The following is an 11,884-nucleotide window of genomic DNA, read 5'->3' on the forward strand; positions in this document are numbered from 1 at the left end:
AATAGGGCTTTTTACAGCGATCTTTGCTGTCTGCGGAAGCTGTAAACAAAGATACATGCCAAATTCGAAGGAAATGGCGGTAAATACGCCCTCATGGAGTCAACAGTTCTCTGAGAGCTTTTCTGATTATTCGGGATATGTTACGAACTTGGAAGATGCTATCAAACTTATAAAGGGGTATGAAGTCAATACAACGAGTTCATTTACCGTTACATACCAGACTAGAGGTTTTGGAAAGTCTCCAATAGGTAAGATCTCTTTTTTTTGTTTTTAATCACTGCAAGTTTATTATAGGTCTTAATTATTTGTTTCCACAAATGTTATTGTTATTGACAGTTTTTGGCAATTATGGTGACTAGGGACTGGGATGGGGCCATGGAATTTGTAGCAAAGGAAATTATTGTAAATTCTTACCCACTTTCTACGATGGAAATGATAAATTAAATTACCCACAAAATGGAGCTTTTTCAAGAACTTAGGAAATAATCACCCTTTCCTTTAAGCCCCTCCCACCCACCCCAGGTTTGCAAGCTGGGGCAAGGCATCTCCAACAAGACTCCATTGAGATCCACCTAGGGTTGCAACAGACAAGAGGTATTTCCCAGTGGCCACTGGTCAGGCACCTGTATTCTAGGACATGTATATTCTAAAAGATGGAGCATTATTAAAATATTGAATAGCCATTTTTCTATTTTTTTAATACACTTTACTTGTCAAAAACAAACAGTTTTGGCTAAACAGGTCAGTTTTCACTCAATTTTACATTAAATGTCAGTGAATCATTTAGTAGTCAGTGCACAAAAATAATCACTTCCAATCACTGTAATCTAGTCTAACACTTTCAGTTGCTACAAAATTCCTTGTGTTGCTCATGACTATTCCTCTCTTTGAATAACTTTTCCTCTTCACTATGTATCAGTAACATTATTATGATAGGCCATTCGGTTGCAACAGTAAATACAGAGAATGGGAGGAAAACTAAAAAATAATCCAAGGCATCATATTTACTGGAAAGATGTCCAGGCAACGAAGGGAGTGCATCTAGAATTCGATGGGATTCCTTTCGTAATCCTTTGACACAAACTTTGGAGTGCCAAAATGGTCCAGATCGCAACAGGGCACTAAAAAGAAAACAGTCATTATTATAATAATAATACATTATTATAATAATACATTATTATAATAATGCATAGGCTTTACATACTGTGGTAAATTATTATTATTATTATTATTATTATTATTATTATTATTAAATATTATTATATCAATGCACATTATTAAAAGAAAAAAATATATATGATGATTCAATTTTACCTTTTTGCTAAGTGACTGTTACTGATACATAGTGAAGAGGAAAAGTTATTCAAAGAGAGGAATAGTCATGAGCAACACAAGGAATTTTGTAGCAACTGAAAGTGTTAGACTAGATTACAGTGATTGGAAGTGATTATTTTTGTGCACTGACTACTAAATGATTCACTGACATTTAATGTAAAATTGAGTGAAAACTGACCTGTTTAGCCAAAACTGTTTGTTTTTGACAAGTAAAGTGTATTAAAAAAATAGAAAAATGGCTATTCAATATTTTAATAATGCTCCATCTTTTAGAATATACATGTCCTAGAATACAGGTGCCTGACCAGTGGCCACTGGGAAATACCTCTTGTCTGTTGCAACCCTAGGTGGATCTCAATGGAGTCTTGTTGGAGATGCCTTGCCCCAGCTTGCAAACCTGGGGTGGGTGGGAGGGGCTTAAAGGAAAGGGTGATTATTTCCTAAGTTCTTGAAAAAGCTCCATTTTGTGGGTAATTTAATTTATCATTTCCATCGTAGAAAGTGGGTAAGAATTTACAATAATTTCCTTTGCTACAAATTCCATGGCCCCATCCCAGTCCCTAGTCACCATAATTGCCAAAAACTGTCAATAACAATAACATTTGTGGAAACAAATAATTAAGACCTATAATAAACTTGCAGTGATTAAAAACAAAAAAAGAGATCTTACCTATTGGAGACTTTCCAAAACCTCTAGTCTGGTATGTAACGGTAAATGAACTCGTTGTATTGACTTCATACCCCTTTATAAGTTTGATAGCATCTTCCAAGTTCGTAACATATCCCGAATAATCAGAAAAGCTCTCAGAGAACTGTTGACTCCATGAGGGCGTATTTACCGCCATTTCCTTCGAATTTGGCATGTATCTTTGTTTACAGCTTCCGCAGACAGCAAAGATCGCTGTAAAAAGCCCTATTATTCCAACGTCTCCCCTCCCCAATCATCGAGACATGACCTGGCTCCGGTCCTTGTTATTTAAGAAATGATCAAGGCATCATTTAAATAACAATGACTGTAGCCGAAACACGAGAGAAAACTAGTGTTCACACAGTAAAGGTCTGAGATTTTATTTAAAAAGCATTCTTCCTGCCGACTTACCCGTGAAATCATTCGAAACGCTCTTCAGAACATTTTCCAGACTAAATACACTATGTATCCTACAAGTGGAGCACTCTACTCTTTCGCCGCCATTTTGATGAGCTTCAAGGCCATTTTTATGGGAAAGTCCGCATGACACTTCGAGAATCGCGGACTCAACCTGGTCCAGGTCATTGTTATCTAAGGTCTTCCTCGCGAAGTGGCCGGGGATGTCACAATAGAAACATACGAGACGCTGGGGCCTGGAGGACCCTCTACCAGAAAAACCAGGCAGATCTAGATTAACGGTGGGAACTCGTTGGGTGGGTTCTGAACTAAGCGACTTGTCCACCTTCGAGATGCGGTCTAAAACCTGCGTATATTCTTTATCGGCAAACAAAGCAATAAAGTAAGCTTGAAATAGTAAATAATCGAATTTCCAGCCAAAAACATGAATGCAGAAATCGGATATCTGGTGCTGTGCTCAAAGACATCTACAAACCGATATCGGTGAAAGAGGCTCGAAATCAGGAGTCAGAAAAAATTATGAATCCAATCGGATAAATTAACGTTCGCTAGGAGGTAACAAACGCGTTAAACATCTCGAGCCAGGCAACATGTGAACTAAATAAATGACATCGGCCAAGAGGAAACGTATAATAAGAACATCTCATGCCGGGAAAAATTCGATTGAAACATCGGCCATGAGGAAACAATAACAAAACATCCCATGCCGGAAAATATGCGAATTGAACATGGGCCACGAGGCAACAAGTCAATACAACATCTCATGCCGGGAAATATGCAAATAAATATCGACCATGAGGAGACAAATGATAAAACATCTCAAGCCGGAAAATAGGCCAATTAAACATCGGCCATGAGGAAACAAATAACAAGACATCTCATGCCGGAAAATATGTCAAATCAACGTTGGCCACATGAGGAAACAAACAACAAAACATCCAATGCTGGAAAATGTGCGAATTAAACATCGGCCATGAGTGAACAAATCAATACAACACTTCATACCGGAAAATATGCAAATACACATCGGCCATGAGGAAACAAACGAGGAAACATCTCATGCCGGAAAATATGCCAATTAAACACCGGCCATGAGGAAACACATAATAAACATCTCATGCCGGATAATATGCCAATCGAACTTCGGCCATGAGGAAACAAATAACAAAACTTCTCATGCCGGAAAAATATGCCAATTAAACATCGGCCATGAGGAAACAAATAACAAAACATCTCATGCCGGAAAATATGCCAATTAAACATCGGCCATGAGGAAATAAATAATAAACATCTCATGCTGGAAAATATGCCAAAGAAGACTTAATAAATTAATTATAGCAGGGGGTAAGCAAATAAATGCGACACTACTATAAATATGCAAAAGTGAAGGGAGCACGCGGTAATGAAGGAGGCACAAAACTGCCGAAAACTTAACAAACTGGAAAAGGGAGGGTAAAAGCCAGCTAAGGCTACTAAGTACTAAAAATACGGAATAAAATAAAGAAGCCGAATAATACCATAAAACTAATAAGGGAGCAGCCAAGCGGATAAAAGACCACGAGGGTAACGGGCGCGAAATAAACCGATCCAAACTCGTGCAAAACAGAAGAGTATAAAAATAAAGAGGAAAGGCTAATACGACATGCACCTCAAGCTGGTCAGGAGTAGCCGGAGTATCCGCAGCTGGAGTTGCTGAAGCAACAATGTTTTGTACGACAGCGTCTTGAGGCGGCCTTGGCACTTGAGGAGGTTGTTCCTGTGGTTGAGGAGCCGGATTAGACATACTGCTTGAGTCTTCTATCGAAATGATGATGAATGCATTTGGGGAATACCTCTTATATTCGCTTGGGTAAGACCGCTGTAAATAGACCGAATGCATAAATGGCGGCCAAAAAGAATTCTTTTGTTTATGTGCTTATTAGACTCACTAGTCTTGCATGTACAAAATACAAAAGAAATGTTGCTTGAGAGCGAGGCTAGTTAGTCTTATCAGCACATAAACAAAAGAGTACATTTTTGGCCTCCATTTATGCATTCGGTCTATGGGTAGATTTTATCTGGTGGACAGAGTAGAATATTTAATTAACCTGCAAAGGCGTCGAAAGTCATTGTATCTCGAATGTCGTTTCAGTGGATCTTTAAGGAACATATACCCTTATGGAGCTCTAGAATGGAACTTCAATTGGATAAATAATTGTACAGGCGGAGAAAAATATACATATCTGGCCCGGGTTGCTCACAGCAGGGTTCGCGCTAACCAGCGTTAAATACCTTCTTAACCAACGGTTAGCGCTAAGCAGGCTTCGAGCAACTGGCCCCTAAAATCTTAAAAGCGACGAGTAATGGGCTTTGACAACAATTGCATCTTTCGCCGTAGGATATCACAAAGTGAGCTTTATTTCTAATATTATTTTACAAACTGTGCTGTTATGTGCAACACCGAAACCAAATGGCAAATTCTGTATGGGTGTAAAACGAATCGAACGCCTTGAATGCATCACAGTGTTTATTGAAGTCGCATCTCAGTTGTCTGGCAATTTACATTTATTTTGTACTCCACTCTGCACAGTTTTCAGGTAAAAAAAAGTTTAAAATGTGATAGTGAAGAATTATTGGAAAGAAAGCTTATTGTCTATTTTGTGCTTTGTTATTCACGGAAAAGGTTCTTACGAAAAGGGTTTCATCTGAAGTTTATTTAATCACGGATTGTGTTTCTTGTTTGCACGCACGCAATTAAAATAGAAAGCGGATTTTTTGTTTGTTTCAATAAATTTTACGTTGGAAAAGGCTTTTCTGGCATTTTTCGTTCAAACGAACGGCCAAAAGTAAAGCTTTTTAACGACCTTTTTGAATATTTTTTGACATGTACTTTAATGATATCTGTCAAAAATTTGTATAATAAGCTTGAAATAAACACACTCAAGAAATTTAGTCGCATTTAACTCTTCGTCGAGTTCTCGTTAATATTCTACTTTCTTCAGGTAATAAAAACAATTTGAAATTTGACTAAGAAAGCTTGTTGTCCATTTTTTGCCTTGGTTCTTCAGTGAAGGGATGTATCAACATTGCTCCAGACAAGCTTGCTTCCCGACCCAACAGACGAAATGTAAATATTCAGTTAAATATTGCAACAAAATTGAAAAAGGAAAAACGGAAGTGTCAGCTAAAAATTACGTTGATAAACTCTGAAAGCGACGAACGATTAACATTGTTTCCTGTAGTTCATTCAATGTAAACAAGAACCTTGACACAAGGTGATCACGTGCACCCTTGTGGTTGCCTAGCACGTGGTCAATTTCTTCCTTTCGACATAACATCGTGACCTTCCCTTGATTCACAGAAGTCAGAGACGAGACTGCAGAAATTTTAGTGTCCCTTAGAAAATGGTGACCTTTTTTATTGCCTGCTTTGAGTTCGTTTCTTATGCCTCAGATAATGAAAAAGTATTGACTTAACCTTTTATCGTTTCGTTTTGTTTGTAGCAAGCTCCATGCAATTGTCAATGCGAATATCAAAATAAACGATCTTTTTTACCCCATCGTATGTCGATTAAAAGGCATTTTTAGTTGTATTAACGAGAGTAAATTTTTGCTGTTCTTTTTTCTGCTGGAACTTATTTTTGCGGATCAAGTATCATCCGCAAAATCCGCAAAAATTAAACCCAGCAAAATAAAAGTGCTAACCCGGTAACTCCTAGCTTTTGCGATACTATTTGCTGCAAACGTAAAACCAAAGAAAAATTTTACCTGTCATCAGATTACTGAAAAGAAGAGGAATTATGAAGCGGAAACAACATGTTCAGTCCTTTCTTAGTGTTTGGCATCAACGATTGCTTAGTGCAAACCTGCATGCATGACATGCAGGAAAGCGTCCGTCACAGTAATTTGCAGTTTGTTTTTTTGCAGACTATTTCATTTAAAGTGGCTATGTCACGTTATCTTAGGGTGTTGCGGGAAAATATTTAGTTAATCATGAGTTCAAAACTCGAAAATGGTAATGAGGAATTCCTTTACCGATAAAATTATCGTTACATCACAAACTAAATGATTCTGAGAAAAAAGACGACCTTTATCCAGGCGATTTCTCATAAACTTGAAAAACCTCGTGCCGACCTTTCTCAAGATTACCCAAATGTAATGCACCTATCAATGTTAAGGCCGAGTCCATTTACGTTCATTCTTGCTTCTCTTTCCTTTTGCAGTATTTCTTTTATGTTGTTCAACAGTTTTAAGTGGTTATTGCAATGTTTCATTCTACTTTTTGGGCATTTTGCGAATCATGGAATTATATCAATTTGCGTGACATAGCCCCTTTAAAGAAGAAACGAGTAAGTTTTAATCAAGAGCGTGTCTTTTTATCTTTGAACTGAATTTATTACCAAAGCTTAAAGAAATAAAAGACCTCAAAATGGGACAGGACATTACAAAATAATTAAACGTGTGAATGAACGTGTGAGGCAAAGAACCTGAGGCTGGATGCGACAGATGTCTTGGAGTATTTCGCTAAGAATATCCATTTCATTTCCGAAATCGGTAACACTTTGTCTAGTAAAGTTAAAAGCTGAGAGCGATAAAAGTTATGACCAAATAAGTTAAAAAAAATTTTGTTGAGCGCGTTTTAAGGCTTTCGATCAGAGCGGGGTCTTTCCACCTGCCTCGTGCTGAACAACAACTCTCGGTATTTTCCCCAGATCAGAGCTCAAATGTAGAATCCAATGATACCCGTTTGGAAAATCCTTTGTCCGATAAGGTTATGTCTTTTATCGAAACGTTGACACTCCACTATGTTTATCTTTTTTTCCTTTTTTTTGGTGACCGGAATTAAACTTAAGCCAAATCGTCTCTAAACTTTGGGTGCATCGGCATAACAAACTAAAGTCACAGGCCCTTTATCTCAAACAACACATTATTTTCTCCAGGATATACAGACTAAATATACAATCAACTTACTGGTCGTTTTCTTGACTGCAAATTTGCACCGTGAAAAGCTTCCTTCATTCTTACCCTTTTTTTACGACAATTTCATTAAAAAGTTAAAGTTAAAGTTTTCCCTGTGATTTTTCAAACTGAAAAACTTTAATTCTAGAAATGCGAGCCTTAGTTGATGTAATCAGCTGTGCACCGTATGTTTAAACAAAAATTTCTTTTTGACCAATCCAGGCAGAGATCTACGATTCCTCATGTAATGGAAACAAATAGTTCCCACTTCAATTTGCTGTTTTTAATTTCCTAGGCAAAAGTCCATCTTGTTTGTATTTACAATACAGTAAAGTATTCATTGGAAAGTGAAAGCGAAATTGCAGAAACGAAGGAAAGTTATCAGTTCCTTCCGATATACTGTATACAGGCATCCGGTTTAATTAAATCCTAGTTAAAATTAGGTCCTTCATCGAACGGCAAAGGTTGACAACATTATGAACGCTTCAGCGTATTGAAGGGATATTTACAATGGCTTGAAAGGAAAAAAGTTGATCCCCACTTGTCTGAAGCAAATTTAGGTTTGGCGAGCACTTAATACAGCTGTCAGGTGTCTTCTTCCTTGAGCAAGGAATATTACATAAAGCAACCCGGTACTTCACAGCAAAGGCCTTCGTATGGAGAAGTATGGCGGACAGTACCAGCAACCATGCTCTAAGTTCCAGTATTTTAACGGAACCATTGAATACTTGGTATTGGATCATCCGTGGTATCATCGCTGTGCTGACAATCACTGGAAACAGCCGTCTCATCATTTATTTTATAACTTGCAGACGGCATCTGCGAGTAACCAGTAACTGGTTCGTTCTATCCTTGGCGATTGCAAACTTTTGCATCGGTTTGTTTGTCACACCAAGTGAATTCGCCTGCAAGTTTTATTTTCGATGCGACCTGGTACTTGCAGATTGTATTTTATAACTTTCTGCTGTTTTCTTCAACAACGAACCTTTGGGCCATGACAATCGACAGATAGTTATTACATTGGTCATTGTATTGTGTACTCCCTGAGGTATGCATCATTGTTGACAACCGAGCGAGTAATTGCAATGGTGGCCATAGCCTGGAGTTCCTCGTTCGCTGCAACATTTGTTCGCCTCCTTTGGTTTGAAAACGATCACTTTCAACAGGAGATCGAAAAATATTATCTAGTGGTTGTGGTTGTTTTATTCGGCATTGTTTCTTGCCTTGTACTCATTTTTATTTATCTTCGTGTTGTCTTTATTTCACGAAAAGTATCCAAGCAAATAACCACCCAAGCAGTTGACATAAATCACAACTACAAACCAAAGGAGCTGAAATTTCGAAGCCGGCATACGAGAAAAATTTTGTCTACAAGCCTTCTTGGCTTCGTTATCTCGTTATTTGTTCCGTCTTTGTAACAGCCTTAGTGTCTCTTTATCGTTTTGCCTTACCTACAGGCTTTGCTCTATTGAATCGTTCTCATGAAAGTAGCGTACTTGTTCGTTCATTTACGGTCGATTTCAGTGCAGTGTATAGACCCGGGTTTTTGAAAAATGATTCGCCCGTCGTGATTCGACCATAATCACGTGACTCTAACAAGAAGCGTGGAAACGGCGGTAAAACTCTTCGATAACAAACGGGAGGCAGAGCCTGCATATGTAAAATAAAGGATGGCAAAGCAAAAAGTGGCCATACGGATTGTTTTCTACCAGAAGAACAACCTTGAGCGTTTGGAAAGGGGCCAATTTGAGGCCCGGCGGCACAATCAGTAGTATTTCTTGCGGTTGCCGATGTAATCATAGCCGACAAAATATATTTTGTGATCAAAAGCTCGCTAATGCTCGCATTCTTTCATTAACAGATAGGTGACGATGGTGTATTAGCAGCTTTGCTGGAATTTTGGAACACCGTTTACGCCAGAAGAAAAGCGAAAAGTACGGAAATGACAAAGTTAGCCGGCTGCGATTAGCACAAAAAGGGTTACTGCATTTAAAGTAGCAACATTTGACCAGAGAAATACGTTCTGCAAGGATTTCTTCGACAGCAAATTATATTTTCCTTCAATATGTATGTATCCTTTTTGAGTTTTGAGCCTCATGACTATTAGTTATTGCCAGAGTTGACTCAATTTGTATCACTTCGGCGGCGCGACAGTAACATGTCAGTTTCATTTTGTCATTCGCATTTTCAAGTTGTGCTTCAACTTTAGCTACATCTCGGCAAAATACGACAACAAATGACACAAAAGTAAGACAACAAATGACACTACAATGTCCGCAAAGCGTATGCACAATTAGGTATTTTACCCCGTACCCAAATTGTTCAATTAATTTTCTCTTCAAGTTTCACCACGAGTCGAAAATGTGTAACGCCTTCCTATCAAGAAATGTAATATTTCACTCATCAGCGATTGATGACGGCTTGAAAATAAATTATTGCAAGGGACAATTTCTGCCCTCTCACGCGTGTTGGTATTCATTTTTATCTCCTGTGATGAATTCAGTGAAAATACCATGTAATTGAGGTTTACCTGCTGAATAGACATGATGCGCCAGTCTAGTTAAACCGCGTCGATCTGCGCTGCTTTTGCCGATAAAAGCAGAAAATCGTGACTTACATGTATCTTAAATAAATGCTACCGAGGTTTTTACCTTAAATTTCGTCGAAAATAGTCTTATGTTTGCACTTAAAATCTCTCATCATTTACGAAATTTGCTGAGCTGTGGTAGCCTCGCAGTCGAATCACGACGGGCGAATCATGCACGGGCGAATTATGTTTCAAAAACCCGGGTCTATACACTGCACTGAAATCGGCTGTAAACTCCAGCGTTAATTTCGTCGTGTACGCATTGATCAAAAGAGATAATTTATTTGTCTTGAAATCAAACGTATGTTCTGTTGTCCCAATTCAGTCGAACCGCCTCAGCCTACTTTCAGTATTGTGGAGAATATTCCATGATGGAGTAGTAGCTGATCTAAGGGGTAAGCTGTTTTGTAACCAAGACTCTACGCATTAAGGCAACCGGGCTGGATAAAATTCCTGCTTCAATTCTTGAATTTTGAGCGAGCATAGTTGTATCATCGTTGACTTGCGTTCCGTTTAACTTTAATTCATTCAGCGGGGAAACAAAATGAAACAATATTTTTCTCATATGACCTAAAAAAGTTCATCGCTGCAAAGGAGGCGAATGGCGATTACAACTCAACACTGCAAGGATATCTTAAAAGACTTAAGGACGGTGCCTACTATTGTTATTACTCATACGTTATGCCCATCTCGAGATACTCGGATGTCATAAGACTGCTCAAGTGGGATTAAGGCTTGACCAATCTAATTATTATGCATATTTTTATTTGAAGGGAAGCATTTGTCCAATGTCCACTGAAACTTAGCAGAAAGTTTTTTATTGGTGTTGTTATTAAATATGTTGCATCGCATTTTGGTCACGTGACCTTGAAACAACTTTTAACGTTTATATCCTTTACTGAAAAATGGGGAACATTTATACTTCAAAATATTGAAAACGTTTGGCATAAACACGTTTAGTACAACTTTGCCTACCGAATGCCGCCTTTTAATGTGGTACTCCGTATTTTCCTTTTAAGACGCGGATTTCTTCAAACAGGAGAACAAAGGTTTTCAGAAGTTTTATTAGGGAGTGAAATTTTAAAAACCTAATAGATTGCATTTCGGCTTGCTCAACTTCTCCAGATTTGCATATCAGAGTCAACACAAGATCTTGCGGTGACTTACAACGAGATGGCTTATCTGTCAACCCACCCTTGCATTCTAGCATCCAGTGGCATCAATCAGTACAAAGCACCATTAACACGCGCATTTCTTCGAACAGGAGAACAAGTGGTTTCAGAAGATTTATTAGGGATCAAAACTCTTCTAACCTGATAGATTGCATTTTGGCTTGCTCAACTTTTCCAGATATGCATATCATTGTCACGGCTAAGGATTCTAGGAACAATGAGCAACACCTTTCTGTTCGGATTACATCACGCCATGATCACTCACCAAAAATCATCACTCACAATGCTAGGAATTCATTCAACCTTATCCATGTAAACATTGCCAAGAAAACATCTGATCGGGCACCATGCTTAAAGTTCGCAACTTGGAATATCCGTTCTATGAACAAAAAGGCATCATCTGTATGTGACCTGGTTATATCTAAGAGGATCGACATATTAGCTGTGGTTGAAACCTGGCTCACTACTGACAATATCTCTGACCCAACTCTGGCTGATATTATAAACTCCCTTCAGGACTTCAACTTCATTCATCTACCTAGAGAAGTGCGTGGTGGTGGTGTAGGTTTCTTTTTGAGGTAAGGGCTAAATATTAAACAAAATGAGATCACTCTGTTTAATGCTTTTGAGTACATGGATATATCTATTTCTACTCCTACGTCGTCAATGCGCTTTGTTACCGTATATCGACCTCCGCCCTCAAAGAAAAACAAACTCTCTGTCGGTATGTTCTGCGATGACTTTTCTA

This window comes from Montipora foliosa, chromosome 14 (genome assembly GCF_036669935.1).
Source record: "Montipora foliosa isolate CH-2021 chromosome 14, ASM3666993v2, whole genome shotgun sequence".
Taxonomy (NCBI): domain Eukaryota; kingdom Metazoa; phylum Cnidaria; class Anthozoa; order Scleractinia; family Acroporidae; genus Montipora; species Montipora foliosa.